Source organism: Hyperolius riggenbachi, chromosome 10 (genome assembly GCF_040937935.1).
Source record: "Hyperolius riggenbachi isolate aHypRig1 chromosome 10, aHypRig1.pri, whole genome shotgun sequence".
Taxonomy (NCBI): Eukaryota; Metazoa; Chordata; class Amphibia; order Anura; family Hyperoliidae; genus Hyperolius; species Hyperolius riggenbachi.
In genome coordinates, this window is record NC_090655.1 from 77431769 (window position 1) to 77449841 (window position 18073).

An 18073-nucleotide genomic window follows, 5' to 3' on the forward strand; every position below is an offset into this window, starting at 1 on the left:
CCTCAGCCTGACAGACCGACAGAGGAGAGAAGATTAGATCATGTAACAGAGATAACACAGCCACTGTGCAAATAGGGAAGGCTGCAGTTAGACAGAGCACATTAGAACAGCTAGAGGGACATATAGGACAGAAGAAATAAGGCTCACAATTTTGTTACAGAGTCTCTTTAAGAATAGGGGCCCAGTGGGTACTTAATGTATTCTCTTTCTTGTGTTTCTCCGCCCTCTGTCTCAGTGGCCATGAACTATGTGCAGTGTTGATTGCATGAGAATGTAAATTGCCCAACTCTTATCCATAGAGTAGGAACAGGTGGCATTGTGTAAGAGTGCCTATATCCGAGGGCCCCATGAAAGTTCTGCTATGGGATGATCTCTAGCTATGCCACTGGCCAATAGGGTCTTATGCATAGGCCCGCCCCCCAGTTAGTGACATACTTCCTGCTTGGCAGGAAGTTCCTCTCTGGGATGCCAATTGGTCCACGCACCCGTCTTGCACATCTGCTGCGTTGCTTATTGACTTGCATTATTGCATAATCTGTGCGGATCAGCACGGATCATGGTAACGCGCTGCAGCCTTTGCGTTGGCATTGCAGCGATTTGGATACTTCCAGTGCACCACGTTACATCCTGTGAATTGTGCAAGTCTCCATAGACTTGCATGGCCCTTGCGGCAGACATGGGGCGGGAAGAGCAACGCAGTGCGGCGCAGCGTGCAAGTGTGCAAGGGGCCTTATACGTTGTGAGTTGTGGAATACGGTTTATTTCATAACAGTGCACATCACTACAGGAACCAGAATTAAAGGACTACCATCGCGAAAAAATTGTTACATTTAAAATACATGTAAACATATTTAAATAAGAAGTACTGTATGTTTCTTCCAGTGTAAAATGAGCCATAAATTACTTTTCTCCTATGTTGCGGTCACAGTAGGTAGTAGAAATCTGACAGAACCGACAGGTTTTGAACTAGTCCATTTCATCATGGGGGATTCTTAGCAAGGCTTTCATTCTTTATAAAGACACCCTCTGAAAAGGAGTTATCTAAAGATGCTGGCCGGCCTCCCTGTTCACTGCACATTTTTTGGCAGTTGGACAGAGAAACTGCCATTGACTAAGTGGTTTTGAAACTAAACAAAGCCCTGAGAATCCCCCATGAGGAGATGGGCTAGTCCAAAACCTGTAGGTTCTGTCATATTTCTACTACCTACTGTAAGTGACAGCAACATAGGAGAAAAGTAGTTTATGGCTTATTTTACTCTGGAAGAAATATACTTCTTATTTGTCTATGTTTACATGTAGTTTAAATGTTATGATTTTCACAATAGTGGTCCTTTAACAATGCATAGATTCACGTCCATATTCACTCGCCAGGGCCGGGCCCTAGCATTTTATTTATCATTTGATGTTTTACAAATTATTCATATATATTTTAGCTGTTTTCATTTGTTTGGCTGGGATTGTTTTATTTTAGCCTGTTTAAACTAAATATATCTTTGCGCTGTTAGACTCCAGAGCAGTAATATGATCATGGCAGCTAATCCTGTCCCAGCCACATGGATACGAAGCCAAATGCAGAGCCACAAAACATAACACAGAGAGGTGACCGGGCCTCAGACACAGTCCCATCCAGAGCTATGTGTATGGCAGGTTTTACTAGAGAGCAATGCAAACATTCTCCTCCAGCTTTGTGTATTGCATATCGTTTTTTCATAATAAATCTGAGAGCTTAAAGTGCTTACCTCTTCTCATGTTACAGTGCCAGAAATTAGCTGAGCATGTGATCATTAATTGGGGTGTGCAAAAGTGTGACTAATAAGGACAACATAATCTGGAAAGCTTTATTTAAAAACAGATGCATAGTAGATCCATCCAATAAGCACTGTAGGGTTAGATTGCTAAAGCGGTGTGCACAAGCTAGAAGAAACTTGATAACAACATAGCATGTATACAGCAGCCCCCGATCCCCTTGGCTTATCTTTGGCTGAGTGCTGGCCTGGCCAAGAGCATTGTTCTCCATTGGACCTCAGAGCCCCCCCCCCCCCCCCCAACATGCACACAAATCAACAGAACACATCGCTACATGGCTGTACAGCTTCGGCCCTGCAATGTTGCCGGAGGGATCGGATCCAAGTATCCAAGCCAATTATGTTGGGTTTCCCCTTCCATGTGCAGTGCCCCTACTATTCCATGTGCAGCCCCCTCAATCTGTATCATTCATGTACTGCAGCCCCCCTCTTTCATAACAGCTCCCTTGAGCATCAGTTTCCCCTTTTCATTTGTTGCTCCCTATTTTCAGCCTCCTCTCTCACATGTAGCAACTCCTCTTTCATGTACTGGTGCCCCCTTGGGATGCAGCTGCTCAAGGCCTGGGCCTTTGTGGCCTTTCCAGAAATCCAGCCCTGCATAGGTGAGTACAAAGGTTGGAAAAGTTGTGCAGGTTGGGACCAGGGGAATAATTACGTCTCATGTTGTCCACCCTGTCAAACTTTGTGGGCCTCCCTTTCCACATTTAGACCCCCTATGGGGCCCAGTGGGGAGGGGGCCCAGCTTTGCTCCTCCACCAGCCACCCTCCACCCCCCATGCCGCAGCGGGAGCGGTGAATGAGGTAAGCCCCATCACTGATGGTGCACTGATCTGTAGGTCTGTAAAGGAATGCTTGAGCGGAAACAGCCATAGGAGCACGGGAGAGGGGCCCTGGTGGAGGAGGAAGGATGAAGTCTGGGCTTCCTGTCCTTGCAAGGCCCTCTGTCCTCACGAGCCCCTCCCCCATTGACCACAGTTGCTGCTCCCCCACAGTTATGCAACTGTTTGGGACATTTCCGGATGGGCTCTATAGATAGCATTGGATCCATCAACATGGTAGTTCATTCGGTAGAAAAACGGTCTGATTCTGGGGCGCATGCGCGGCGCGTGATGAGATAGGTACTCATCTCGTGTGCTCCGCTCCGGGGAGAAGCCACATGCAGGATAATTCCTAATTCCAGCAAAAAGAGGGGAGACACAATCAGCGGAGAAGTCACTAGAGAGTTGCAGGATGCAGCAAAATCCACCCAAAGGCAAAGATAGTGCGGCGAAGGCTCTGGATTTCTTCCGTCCCAGAGAGAACACGACATCCAAGATGGCGCCCGCAAAAGCCGCAGAGAATAAGAGCGCTACAGAGGACACATCAGAAAGGGCTCATAGAGGCGAATTCTCTCTGAAAGACATCCCGGACCTGATAGCTGAATTGAAGGAAGACCTCCGGAGGGAAATTAGGTCAGCAACTTCGACTCTATCATCTCAGATAGATGAGCTGGGGTCGCGGATACACGTACTGGAGGTAAAAGCTGACGACACTGCAGACACCATTACGGAAATACAAAATAAGCAGACAGAACAAGACGAAAAACAACAAGAGACGGAAGCCTGGCTTGAAGACATGGATAATAGAGGGAGAAGGGACAATCTGAGGATAAGAGCAGTTCCCGACTCAATCACAGATATAAAAGGATATACCTTTGCACTTTTCAAGGCCTTACTACCGGAAACGGCAGATGAACTATTCAGATTCGATAGGATTCACAGAGCACTGAGGGCCCCACGCAACAATGAACTCTCCAAAGACATAATTTTAAAAATGCATTATCATGAAACAAAAGAGGAGATCCTAAAAGCTGCAAGAGAAATGGGGTCAAACGGAATAGGGGAACATAAAGTGCAGATCTTTCCGGATATATCACCCATAACGCTGTCTAAACGGAGATCCTTAAAACCGATCACCTCGATACTGCAAAAAAAGGCTATCCTATACAAATGGAGATTCCCATTTGCTCTGTCCTTCAAGTTGGGAGTCAACAGAGTCCAAATAAACAACCTACAGGAGGGCCTGAAGTTGCTGAAAGAACAGGGGCTACTGGATCAAGGAGACATTACAACGATGGATACTTCCAAAACCACCAAAAGGCTGCAAAGAGACTGGCAGGAGGTACAGCATTCTTCAAAGAAAGCCAAAGAAAAACAGAACACCCCCTCCAAGATTCCTACCTCGACGAAAAATACAGGGCCTTTGAAATGAAAAAAAAAAAAAAAAAAAAAGCCAGTCGGGCTCAGATAAGTTGCCTATTTCTGACAAGTCTCCAATGAGAAACAAACTAACTGTGTTATATACGCTCGAGCAATAGTAGTGTACTGTCTCCCCATATTATTATTATTATCATCTAGATTAAGCTCTATACATATCTCCCCTCTATACAAGTCTATAGATATACGTGGTATACCCACAATTATTTAGGTAATATGCTGTTATTAGGATAGAAAGTAGATAACAATGATACAATTGTTAGGCCATTCCCGGCAATTTGCTGCCACAACTAGCTCTCCACCTGAGATGTTTCCTAGTAAAGAAACTATCCTTTTATTGGGGGATCATTCTCATAAAGATGATCTCCATAGAATGGACATATTGCATAGTAATATAAGTTTGTTATATCTGTGTTTATTTGTTTTAATGAGTTATGTCGTTAATACATCCTTCCTAATCAAGAGAATGTTATGCCATATACTTCTCCCAGGGTATAATGATACTACAAGTGACCTATTCCGCACTCAAATTTTATGAAAGTCCTTACCCATAATGCACAAGGGCTTAATAGCCCCCAAAAGAGACTTAAGTGCATGAATTTCTATAGAAATAAAAATCCTGACGTGATAATGATCCAGGAGACACATATCACGAATAAAAGCATTCCCAAATATATACATAAAGACTTTCCCTCATGTTACTTCTCCTGCCATCCAAGTGCTAAAAAAAACGGAGTAGCCATCCTTATTAACAAAAATTTCCCATTCACTATGAAAGACAAATACACGGACAAAGAAGGAAGAATACTAATGATCCTGGGAGAAATATATGGCAAAGAGATCTTGCTTGTTTCACTCTACGCTCCTTCCACTAGAAATGGGGCGTTCTATGCGGAGATACTAGAGAGGATTAGGAAATTTAAAGCCTACAATATTATAGTAGCTGGTGATATGAACACCACCAGCTACCCACCAAAAGACTGTAGCAATAGAGGGGGACAAAAGTCCAGACCTGCTCCCCCTAAATCCTTCTTTAGCTTGTGGAGGGAACTGAACATGGTGGACACATGGAGAGAAGCCCACCCCAACAAAATTGATTTTACCTTCTTTTCCCATCCCCATCTCAGCTCATCAAGGATCGATTATATATACGCCTCAAGAGCTCTCATAATAAAGATGGTAGACTCCAAAATATACCATTCACCCCTATCAGATCACTCCATGGTGTCCACTTCGTTCTCACCCCTATGTAATTCCTCCCACAACAAGCTAAGATGGAGGCTTCCCCCACACATACTATCCCACCCTAAAAATGTGGAGATTCTTGACCAACACATTCAAGAATACTTCTCCTTAAATAAAAGTGGGGATACAAACACGAGTACTAGATGGGAGGCACATAAAACATATATAAGAGGTCAAATTATATCTCTAAACTCTCGGATCAAAAAAGATAAAAACAGAACTAGGGAGAATCTAGAACGAACCTTACACAAGCTATATACGGACAATGCCCTGAATATGACCAAAAATACTCTGAGGCAAATAGGCCAGATTAAGGAACAAATAGACGCCATTTTAACTGAGGAGGTAGCTTGTACTTTTAGATGGTTAGGACAAAAGCATTATCACTTAGCCAACAAAGCCAGCTCCTCCTTGGCAAATAAATTAACAAACAAGCAGAGAGCACAAAAATTCCACCCCTTGAAACTCCCTAATGGGGGGCTCACATATAATCCTAAAAAAATCACCAACATGTTTAAAGCTTTCTATGAAAAGTTATACAGCAACAATGGTTCGTCTACAAGAGAGAGCATTACAAATTTTCTAAACAACATAGACCTCCCACAAATTTCCCAGGAACAAAATGATAACATGAACGCCCCCATAACAGAAAACGAAGTTAACAGGACTATAAAAAATTTAAAACACTCCAAAGCTCCAGGACCGGACGGTCTTCCGGCATCATATTACAAAACCTTTAGTAAAATTCTTACCCCACAATTAGTACAATATTTTGAATCTATTAGGGAGGGTAATATAATACAACCGGAATCTAACAAGGCTACAATAGTAGTGTTGCCAAAAGAAAACAGGGATGTAAACATGTGCAAAAACTACAGGCCCATTTCATTAATAAATGTCGACCACAAAATTCTAACAAAAATATTAGCTGACAGAATCAACAAATTCTTGCCCCAAATAATAAAATCAGACCAAGTAGGCTTCATAAGAAACCGCCAAGGGCCTGACAATATCAGAAAAATCTGTAACTTAATATGGAGGGCCCAACACCATAAAAAACCACTGCTACTGCTAGCAGTGGATATCGAAAAAGCCTTTGACTCACTGAATTGGTCATACCTATACGCAGCTTTGCACAAATTTGGATTCCATGGAGAGTTTGTCAATATACTAAGGAACCTATACTCAAATCCCTCTGCCACCATATTAACAGCGGGATCTGAATCCGAAATCTTCCAGATAAAAAGGGGAACAAGGCAGGGATGCCCCCTATCACCAGCCCTTTTCGCATTGGCTTTCGAAACTCTCATGGAATCAATAAGATCTAACTCCTCAGTTAAAGGCCCGACAATCAAAAATTTAGAATTCAAATGCTCTGCGTTTGCAGATGACTTGCTGCTGACAATGGAAGACCCTTTCATATCCGTACCAAATGTCCTCAAAATTCTAGACAACTTTGCATTAGCCTCAGGACTAAAAGGAAATCAGGAAAAAACAGAAGCGTTATCAATAATGTTCCCCATAGCAAAGGAAGAAAGATTAAAGGAAAACTTCCCCTTTGTCTGGAAAAAACAAACGTTAAAATATCTGGGAATTCAGATCACCAAATCCCTAGATTCCCTATATAAATATAACTACCCTCCGTTAATAAATCAGATAAAATCGGATCTAACCAGATGGGATAAGTTAAAAATATCATGGGTAGGAAGAATAAATACGATAAAAATGGTAGTTCTACCCAAAATATTATACTTATTTAGATCAATACCAATATTAATCCCTAAAGCACAAATCAAAACCCTACAAAAGGAGTGTTTAAAATTTATCTGGCTACATAAGAAACCCAGAATCAAGGCCAAGATAATGCAACTACATAAAAAAAAATGGGGGGATGGGGGTACCGAATCTCATTAGATATCTAGAAGCCGCAAGGTTATCCCAGCTGATCGCAGGAACATTTAGGGAATTTGACGTAAAATGGAGAGAGCTGGAGAATGCTCTCCTACACCCTTACAAAATACAAGACATGGTTTGGTGGCCAAGTACCCCAAATGACATAATCAAAAATGGATCTATTATCACACAAGAAGCATTTAAACTCTGGAACCAACTAAAATACAAATATAAACTAATCAACCAACCCTCTGTTTTATCTCCCTTCTGCCACAATCCCTTCTTTAAACCAGGGGAAATAGAAAAAAACTATGTTTGGTGGATAAACAATGGGTTTAACACTCCTTCAGATATGATAGCAGGGGGGCACATTCTCACATGGCAAGAACTTATTGACAAGTGGGACATTCCCAAGACAGAATTTTTTAGATACATGCAGGTAAGAGCCTATATCATAAAGAATTGGGGACATTCTCCTTTAACGTACAGCTACACGTTTTTGGAGAAAACCTATAAAAAACAAGATCTCCTTGTGAAAGCTATAACCATATTGTACTCATTAATACAGGAGGAAGAGATACATTTTAAATATAAATATCAGCTGGAATGGGAGAAGGACTTGGGACAAACTTTTTCAAGGGAGGAATGGGAAAAAATCTGGGATAAAACTTCAAGATGTTCCAGGAATATATCACTTACGGAGACTTCTTTAAAAATCTTATTTAGAACATACCTCACTCCAGAAAGAGTGGCAAAGTTTTCCAAGTCCTCCTCCCCCAAATGCTTTAGAGAATGTGGATCAACAGGATCCTTCTACCATACATGGTGGAAGTGTAATATAGCAGCTAAATGGTGGGACAAGGTGTACACACTGGGATCGGAAATAATAGGCATACCCCTATATAAAACACCCCAAAACGCTCTCCTAAATATGTATATACCCATACTTACAAACAAGGAAAATAAACTCTTGCAAAAAATCCTAACAGCAGCAAGGATTCAAGTGGCTAGGAACTGGAAGAAAGATAAGATAGACTGGGATACCTTTTTAAATAAAATTAACAATATGTGTCTAAACGAATATCTGACAGATCTACTGCATGAAAACACACAACAATTCATGGAAATATGGAATCCATGGTTACAATCAAAATATGGTACCCACCTTACAATACATATCTAGGGCAGAAGGGAGATCAAACAGAATACGAAGGAAGGGCAATCGTCAAACAAATTCGCCAAAAGGGAAGTATAGCCATTAACAAAAATTTAGAATAAGAAAATGGGAAGGATGCAAAAAGTTCAAGTTTATGTTATTTTTTTTATTATTGTTGTTGTGAATTTTTAAGTTTAAAAGGAAAAGAATCCAGACTAACAAGAAGTCAAAAGGAGGTCGCTCATTTATTCCTAAAGGGCCTGAAAAGGGTCTGGATTTAATGGATACAGAGAACATTCTACTCCTATAGCAAAAAACAAGCTTAAAACATGGACATCATAAGCTAAAAGTATGAATAGACCTGTATTCATCTGTAGTGCAAACTTGCAGCACAATCCTTATACCGAACATATGTATAAATAGTAATAGACTATTGTCAATCCCTATGAGTATTTCCTATGTACTTATATGTTTAACTTGTACTGCAATTTTTATATTGGTTATCAATAAAATTCTTTTGAAAGTAAAAAAACGGTCTGATTCTGTGTGTATTGTAAACCTTGCCTTTAAAGAGAAACTCCGACTAAGAATTTAACTTTATCCCAATCAGTAGCTGATACCCCCTTTTACATGAGAAATCTATTCCTTTTCACAAACAGACCATCGGGGATGCTGTATGATAAGCACTTTTTTTTATTACATTATTTTCACTGGAGTTCCACTTTAAGTGTACCTGTTATCTGACAGTCTCTCTTAGACAGTTTTGGTGGAATTCATCACACAACTGGCTGAAGAGATGGTTTTAGCAATATTAACAATAACTGCAGATAACTTTTTGAAGGAACATTTTTAAAAGGTTAAAAATGTAAATGTTATTCTTTTTAAATGACCAGTCGGAAGACACATCGGGTAGCTCTCATTTAAAGATGAAGAGCAAGCGTGCTATAAATTTAGCAATTTCATATTGTGTAATTATTTTTTAGATTCAGGTTAACAACTACTTTCATACTAATAAAACTATCATGTGTAAAGATTTTCAGAAGCATTAATGTGTGCTAAAGAATAATAATAATTTTGTGCTTGGATTGCTTATGCTTGTGTCTGCGGCGTACGTACAAGGAGCACCCTGCCTTCAGGGCCTGTACTGCAGCTAATGTATGCTTTCCTTTGTTTACACCCTTATGCATTAATTTCCTGATCAACAGAACCTTCTGTCATCCCTCATATTGTATATGTCAGTAGGCAGTCAGACATGCAGGCATGATCAGGCTTCACTCAAGCAGGCAACTTCCTGCCTGCCCCAGGGAGGTCCTAGAGTCTTTGCCCCCTATAGCAGGCCCAACAGCCCGCCTCCTCTGCCACAGGTAAGAAGTGTGGGCAGTCTCTGCCCCTCCCTCCCCCTCTCACTTTTTTCCCCCCGCCCTTGTTTTTATAGCATCAGCATTTGGTTTATTCATGTCTTTGTCATCATGGGCTTTTAGAGACTACCTTTGTTCTGGTGTATGAGTTTTTCAATGTCTATCTGTACTATGTAATTAATTATATATTGCTCTGTCTCTTTAAATCAAGTGAATGGTTTCTTTTGAGTGGGAGGGGTTTTCTATCCCCCTCCCCCCCCCAAACCTATATAAACTCCACCTTCATACAGGATCTTCACAACTATGACTAAGGGCATATTGTGAGACATGCATTTTTTGAATAAAAATATCGGCTCTTGGAACTGTTCTAAGCCTTTAGATCTGTTTTCCTATCCTTACTTATCAGCGTTATTGCTATGGGAATCTGCCTTGTTAACCCCCCTGGCGGTATGAAAAATTCCGCCAGGGGGCAGCGCAGCAGTTTTTTTTTTTTTTTTTAAATCATGTAGCGAGCCCAGGGCTCGCTACATGATAGCCGCTGCTCAGCGGCATCCCCCCGCCCGCTTCGATCGCCTTCGGCGATCTCCGATCAGGAAATCCCGTTCAAAGAACGGGATTTCCTGGAGGGCTTCCCCCGTCGCCATGGCGATGGGGCGGGATGACGTCACCGACGTTAGCAACGTCGGGACGTCATTGGGAGTCCCGAACCACCCCTCGGCGCTGCCTGGCACTGATTGGCCAGGCAGCGCACGGGGTCTGGGAGGGTGGGGCCGCGCGCCGCATCAGATAGCGGCGATCGGGCGGGGGCCGGCGGCGATCAGAGTTCTGGCGCAGCTAGCAAAGTGCTAGCTGCGTCCAGCAAAAAAAAAAATTATGAAAATCGGCCCAGCAGGGCCTGAGCGGCACCCTCCGGCGGCTTACCCCGTGTCCAGCACGGGGTTACCGCTAAGGAGGTTAAAGAGACACTGAAGCGAAAAAAAATTTATGATATTATGATTTGTATGTGTAGTACAGCTAAGAAATAAAACATTAAGATCAGATACATCAGTCTAATTGTTTCCAGTACAGGAAGAGTTAAGAAACTCCAGTTGTTATCTCTATACAAAAAAGCCATAAAGCTCTACGACTTTCAAAGTCGTGGAGAGGGCTGTTATCTGACTTTTATATCAACTGTTAGTTAACTATTTACTTTTTCTCTGCCAGAGGAGAGGTCATTAGTTCACAGACTGCTCTGAAAGAATCATTTTGAATGCTGAGTGTTGTGTAATCTGCACATATTAGAGAATGATGCAATGTTAGAAAAAACACTATATACCTGAAAATAAAAATATGAGAATATTTTCTTTGCTGCTAATCTTCTAGTAATTATTCAAAGTACACAACCAATTCATTATATCATATATTTTTTTTCGCTTCAGTGTCTCTTTAAGTTCTGGGTTTTGGCTTGGTTCAGAAAGATGCTTGCTGGGTGCCCCTCGGCATCCCTCGGGCGAATGCTTTTTTGCAACTGTGTAGAAAAGCATTTGACAGCCTTCGTGAGAGATCTGCATTTTTTACCCCACCTTCAAGGGGACACAGAGGCATGGTGATAAACAATCCTGGAAGCAACCTGTAAAATAGGGATAAAAATGCAGTGTTTGCACAAACGGCGGTAAATGACGGTCCCAGCACTGCCCATTCACTTGATGCCATCGTTTACCGCCCAGCAAGCCTCCATGTAAACAGGGCCTAAGAGTCCTTTTCCACTAGCTGCGATCAGCTTCATAAAGCGGATCACAGCTGTTTTGCCAACTGCAACGAGCACCGCGATAACATGTAAATCGCAGTGCTTATTTCCCATCTGTGCATGTGCCATATCGTAATTGTCCGGCTGCGCAATTCTCTCCACGATCTCGCTCCACTCCTGGCGCAATCATGGCTGGTGGAAATTGTGGCTTGTGCAATCGCAACGCATCACGATTGCTTCCCAGTGGAAATGGGCCCTTATTGGATTAAAAACTATCTGCAATACCAAATGTCACCAGTGGGAGAAATCTACAGGTGGTCATCTCTGCTGTAAGAAATCCTGGGAGTAGCAGATTAAGGGCGGTTTTTATTAGGGTGCCACGTCAGTTTCTGAATCAGACCCATGCTGTTGTGAAGCTGCAGCTGAATCTCTATGGCCGTGCCATGCGGAAAACTTCAGCAGGCCGCCCGCATCGCCCCTTCATGCTGTTGGATAGCAAGCCTATTGTCTGAATACTCAGTGTTTCCCCCTCCTGCTCGCATGCGGGGAAACGCTGCATATTCGGATGTAGTGGAAACCGGCCCTAACCGTTCTGCATTGCTGCAAGCAGAGGAGCCAAGTAAAGAGAACTCCACTTTTCTTCTAATCATAATGTATATTTTAGTGGATCTATAACGCCAAATGTCATATTACTGTTGTCACTTTTGGAAGGCCTTTTTTCCTAGGCTTTTTAATATATAAGGTGCTACAGTATAAAAACAATACATTGTCAAAAACAGTTGTGTAGCAATAGGGGCCCTCCTTCCTTCAACTGTTTTATTAACTCTTTATTGGTGCTAAGCTGGTGGTGTTCACCTCTATATGTGCTTTGATTAGTTGCAACCATTAATAGACTGTTCTGCTCCCCAGCTTACACCTCTCTGACACTGCAGCTATAAAAGCAGGATCATTCACCAGGCAACCTGGGCAGGTGCTTGGGGTCTAGTGGGTGTCAAGGGGCTCACCTGCCACCTTCTCTGACCTCTCTCCACTTCAGCTTACCAAAAGGACCACAAGTGGGGCCCAAATTTACTACCTTATTTAGGGCCCCATCTTAATCTCTGGCAGCTATCGTTGGCAGGCTTTGGTGCTCCATATCAATGGTTATGTATGCATGGAGTGCCTGAGGGGGCCCAATGTAACTGGCACTGGGGCCCAAAGCTCCTAAGCTACGCCACTGAACAGAGACAAAACAAACACAGATGATGATTTTTTACCTGTCCTGCAGATAGAGGGAAGTTGAGCACAGCTTTGAGGTTATGTCCACAGTTAATTCCTCCTCTTCTGCTTGCCTCCTGTAGTTAGTACCACTTCTAATGTGTGCTCTTGTCTCCCTAGTATCCCCAGAGAGTATCAGAGATCTGTCTTAGTGTCTCTCGTGTCCCTGATCCTCTGCTTCCGCTCCTCCATTACCTCGTCGTCAGTCCAGCCCTGGCTTTGGCAGCTCTCTCCTGTGCCGGCTAGTGCTGTATATTGAGCCTCTCTCCTGAGCAGGTCACATGAAGCAAGCTTCTATAAATGGGATTTGTAACTCCGGGTAAGTGTGAGGAATCTGATCCCAGAGCTTTATAACCGGCCTGGATAGGTTCACACAGTATAACCGAGCAGAGAGAATACAGACAGGAACAGAATCAGCCCAAGGGCTCAAACGCAGGCTTCGCTTCTGTGAACAGCAATGATAGGTATGAAAGTATCAGCGAAAGAAGGTATCAGGTAATACAGAGGTTAAAATGAACCTGAGGTACGAGGCCTATGGAAGCTGCCATATTTATTTCCTTTTAAACAATACCAGTTCCCTGGCAGTGCTGCTGATCTTTCTGGTCAGTAGGGTCTAAATCACACACCTGAAACAAGCCTGCAGATAATTTTGTCAGATTTGTTATAGACATCGGATCTGCGTGCTTGTTCAGGGTCTACGGCTTAAAGCAGATCCGAGATGAAAAACTAACTATAACAAGTAACTTGTCTATATAGTGTAAAGGAAAAAGCAGAACCCAGCTGCAAGCCAAAGCACTCAATGAGTCATGTAATAGAAAAATGCAAACATATTTATTAATACGAATACAAATAAAGTGCCCTAAAAACAGAGTTGTCCATACAGTTTGAAATCGGCATAGAGATTATGGGTAAACGGTCTGTAAGCCTGCTCACCATATAGTTAGTACCAGCCTAAATGATGCACTGTCCTCTCAGCAGATCAATATGAGTGGATAGTCGCAAATCCAGAATGCTATCCATAAAGTGTGCACTACAAAGGGAGCATAGCTCCATATGACAAACGGTTCCGGATTAATGGTAGTTCCAAAAGTACATGCAAGCTGCTTCCACATAAGAACATGCAATAATGGCTAACTCTGGTGCAGACCAGAAACTTTCCGCTGCCAGCAGTAACCAGAGATCAGGCAATAGGGACTGCAAATGTCCAATCGCAACATCCAGGTCCCGATATTACAAAGTTCATGGGTGGAAAGCCATCATAATCATGAAGCAGCAAATAAGTTCCAGCAAAGCAGATAAACCAGCATAATAGCTACCAATCCTGTGGTGATGTAGGCCTCCGTTTGTCCACATATCCTTTGGGAGAGTCCATCAAATGTAAGGTAGAAGGAGTTTTCCGTAGTGTCAGCTGCGAGAGGGCATCAGGCTGTATGACAAATGGCTGTGGCAGGCTTAAAGTCAAAAACTTGTCTATATATCTTATCTAAAGTTTAGATAGTTTACACAGCCTATCTAGCTGCAAACAACTTCAAAAGTTTATGATTATTTATTCCTGTGATACAATGAGGGCAGCCATGTTCTGTTTGTCACATTGTCACAGGCAGAGGGCTGGAGATGCTATCAGCTTGCCTGTGTGTAAAATCAGTCCCCTCTCCTCCTCCCCTCTGCCTCTGAAATCAGTGGCTAGTAACCTCCTCCTCCTCCTGCCCAGACTGAGCTCCCATAAGCCCTTGCTACAGTGCCAAGGTACAAAAGGAGCTGTGGGCGAGGCTTGTTTAGTTTATAGGGAATTAGAGTATTAACAAAACAAAAAAAGTAATTGGCTTGAGGAATGCCCTATAAACCATATGAAAGGAACACATTTATGCAATGAGTAAAAGTTTATCTCGGATCCACTTTAAAGTATTAGAGGGAGAGGATCAGCAGGACAGCCAGGCAATGTGCATTTTAAAAAAAAAGAAAATAAACATGCCAGCCTCCATATCCCTCTCACCTCGGGTTCCCTTTAAAAAGAAGACTCAGATGGCGAGTTGCCTTAATGGGCATTCGTGACAGTTTCAGGAGACAGTTTTTGGCAGTACGTAACAACCTGCACACCCTTAGTATAAGCCAAGGTGGAGTGATCTAGCCAAAGTTTTTCAGGGTGATTGACAGCACCCCTATTATCAATGCATAAACAATATGAAGGGACTGGAAGTACCGCAAATAATAACTTTATTCTGGCAGACACAAACCAGTGTTTCAGGACACAGAGTTCCCTTCATTACAATAGAATTGAATCACATTAGCAATGTGATTAGATTGAACAAATGCAGCAAAACACCCCAATGTTAACTACCCAAAGGCCAGTCACGCCAATGGGCGTGACCGCAGCGGCAGCCCCAGGACCGCCTAACACCAATTGGTGTCAAGTCCTGGGGCTGGCTTTTGCAGGAGATCGCATCTCCACTTGGTAGGCGGAGCTCAGCCCCACCTTCAGTCTCCCAGCGGCGATCGCCACTCGGAGACTGTTTGACGCCTTCTAATTAGCTTGTACAGCGCTGCGATTTACAGCAGCGCTGTACTGGGGACAGCCGTGTGACTCAGCTGTACCCCTGGGAGACAGGAGAGCCATCCGCTGTGATAGGCTGAAGCCTATTACAGCCAATTGCTGTGATAGGCAGATGGGGGGAGGGAGGGAGGGGTATTACAATATAAAGAAAAATGTCAACATTTAATAAAAAATAAATATTTATAAAAAAATACACAAACATCTGGGGGGCGATCAGACCCCACCAACAGAGAGCTCTGTTGGTGGAGAGAAAAGGGGGGTTGGAATCACTTGTGTTCTGAGTTGTGCGGCCCAGCAGCGAAGCCTTAAAGCTGCAGTGGCCTATTTAGAGAAAAATGGCCAGGTCTTTAGGGGGGTTTAGCACTGCGGTCCTCAAGTGGTTAAATAGAGCTCGAGGTGGGCTCATAAAGTTAAAAAAAACGTAGGCTACCTGATCCAGGGGGCTGAGCGGATCAGGTAGCTGCAAAAACCGTCACTCCTGTGGGTCACTTTCACTTTCGTGACCTCTGGGTCACAACGCTGGAATGAGATACTCTCTCATTCACACCATGTAGGGAGGTGGGGAAGCTGCAAGGGGTGTGGCCAGGGAGAGAGAGATGCCCAATGGCAGCTATGGAGACCGTACAGGAAGGCCCTTGGGGGGCATTTTAAACAGGGAATCCCTCTCCCCTAAGTTTACCTCCGAGATAGCGACAATTATTGTCGATAATCTCGGGGGGCTGTAGCGTGGCGGTGGGGAGGGCCTCAGGGATACAGTTCTGGCTCCCCTGAAAATTCCCCAAGAGGCGCTGCAAGGTGCGGCAATATTTACCTTCAGGGTTCAAAAGGTACACATTGCCGCACGCTGTTCGGGGGCTGCCAGCGCTGGATCCAGGAGGCTGATGAGGATGGGGGAAGCCTCATTAGCATCCAGAGGCTTCCCCCTCCCGAGGAAAGTGCCCCCCAGAGGGTGTTTTTTACATTACAGATTTCCTTTAAAGTGACTGTTTTAGACAGCATATTGTACAACGCAATGTGATTTCTTTGCGATTTTACAATGCAATTTTCCCAGAGTTTTTCTTAGATTGCAATTTGTGATTTTCAATGGATGCTAGGAACAGAAGGGGAAACAAAGAAAAAATGCAGAGTATAGGATGTTTGTGATTGGTTAAAAAACAGATTGCAATCGCATCTCAAAAGGGCTTCCCAGGATTTTGGGCCTGAGCACACTTGTGCGCTTCTGTGCATTTTTTTTTAGGGCTGCACTTCAATGATACACAATGAAAAATGCACAAACACATGCAAGTGTGCTCACGCCTCTTTATAGCAGATGCTACCATCTCCTGTCACGTCTGAGAAAGGCAACCGCCATGCTCAGAAGAAACTCCTGGCTGGTTAATGGAAGCAGCTGAAAGGTGGTGAATTCAGTCACCCATGGAAGATAAGCCTTAGAACCAGTTCACACGGCCAGCTGCGGGGGGCTTGTTTCAGCCCAAAAAAGGTTAAAGGATACCCGAAGTGACATGTGACATGATGAGATAGACATGTGTATGTACAGTGCCTAGCAGACAAATAATGCTGTGTTCCTTTTTTCTTTCTCTGTCTGAAAGAGTTATATATCAGGTATGCAAGTGGCTGACTCAGTCCTGACTCAGACAGGAAGTGACTACAGTGTGACCCTCACTGATAAGAAATTCCAACTAGAAAACACTTTCCTAGCAGAAAATGGCTTCTGAGAGCAAGAGATAAAAAGGGAAATTTCTTATCAGTGAGGGTCACACTGTAGTCACTTCCTGACTGAGTCAGCCACTTACATACCTGATATTTAACTCTTTCAGGCAGAGAAAGAATAAAAGGAACACAGCATAGTTATTTGTGTGCTAGACACTGTACATACACATGTCTATATCATCATGTCACATGTCACTTCGGGTATCCTTTAAGATGAAATGGGGCCCAAGGCAAGATAGCAGTTTTTGCCCATACTGATGATCACCTAGCTTTTTTTAAAATAAGATTTCGTGGTGCTAGCATCCAAAAGGCCCCTACACTCTCTCCAGGCTCTAGGCAACTGCCTAGATTTGCTTTGTTGATGATCGGGCTCTGGTTTCAGCGTGGCCAAACGCTTTTTTGCTACTGTGCAATAATTTGCCATAGATTTGTCATTGCTTTTTGAGCCCCAGGGGGATACTGTAACCATGAAACCCACCGACACCAGAAGCTCTTTGCAACGTTCAGGAAATCTCATTCGACCGCGGCACTTGACTTCACATTGACAATTGACAGTAAACAAGGGGAGATGAATACTCCCATTATCTCAATATGCGATGTGGTAGATCCCAGCCCGGGACAGATGCCTACAGCCGTCCCTCTGAACTCGTCCTAATTACAATTAGGAATGATCAATGGGATGCAAATATTTCCGAGTTCATGCAGGATTATTTGTATACAAATATATACAGCTTGAAAATGGACTAATCAATTTAAATCTTGGGGGACTTGATTGGTCCATTTCAAGCTGCATATATTTACAAATGTAATGAAATCGGAAATATTTGCATCTTATTGATTAATCCAGTAATAGCAAATAATACAGGCACCACGCCACCATCTAGTGACAGAAAAAGAGAACGGCAAGACTTCAGACTGGATAAATGTATTTATAAATTAATTTCTTAATTATAGATTGCCCAGCAAGCTCAAGGTGAATCAGAACTCCTCAGAGTGTATAAGGGCTAAAAAGAACCAAAAAGCCCTCTTACTAAAAACCCTATACAAAACAGAAATATGCCTTCTTAAAACAGAAAGTCTTTCACAAATAACTTCTGTTTTAAGAAGGAAAATGAAT

General features: G+C 43.0%; 2 protein-coding genes across 5 annotated transcripts in view; one reads left to right on the forward strand and one right to left on the reverse strand.

Annotated features, from left to right (window-relative positions):
* The window catches only part of TACC2 (transforming acidic coiled-coil containing protein 2), a 256965-nt gene extending 243825 nt beyond the window's left edge, over nucleotides 1-13140 (reverse strand). For 3 of the 4 annotated variants that reach the window (XM_068259412.1, XM_068259413.1, XM_068259410.1), the window contains exon 1: nucleotides 12695-13140. The gene's annotated coding sequence lies outside the window, so the exon portion shown is untranslated. The remainder of the gene's footprint in view (nucleotides 1-12694) is intronic. The other variant, XM_068259414.1, reaches the window with a different exon arrangement.
* NSMCE4A (NSE4 homolog A, SMC5-SMC6 complex component) overlaps nucleotides 9668-18073 on the forward strand; it is a 68112-nt gene continuing 59706 nt past the window's right edge. Inside the window, exon 1 of the mRNA XM_068259416.1 lies at nucleotides 9668-9718. The gene's annotated coding sequence lies outside the window, so the exon portion shown is untranslated. The remainder of the gene's footprint in view (nucleotides 9719-18073) is intronic.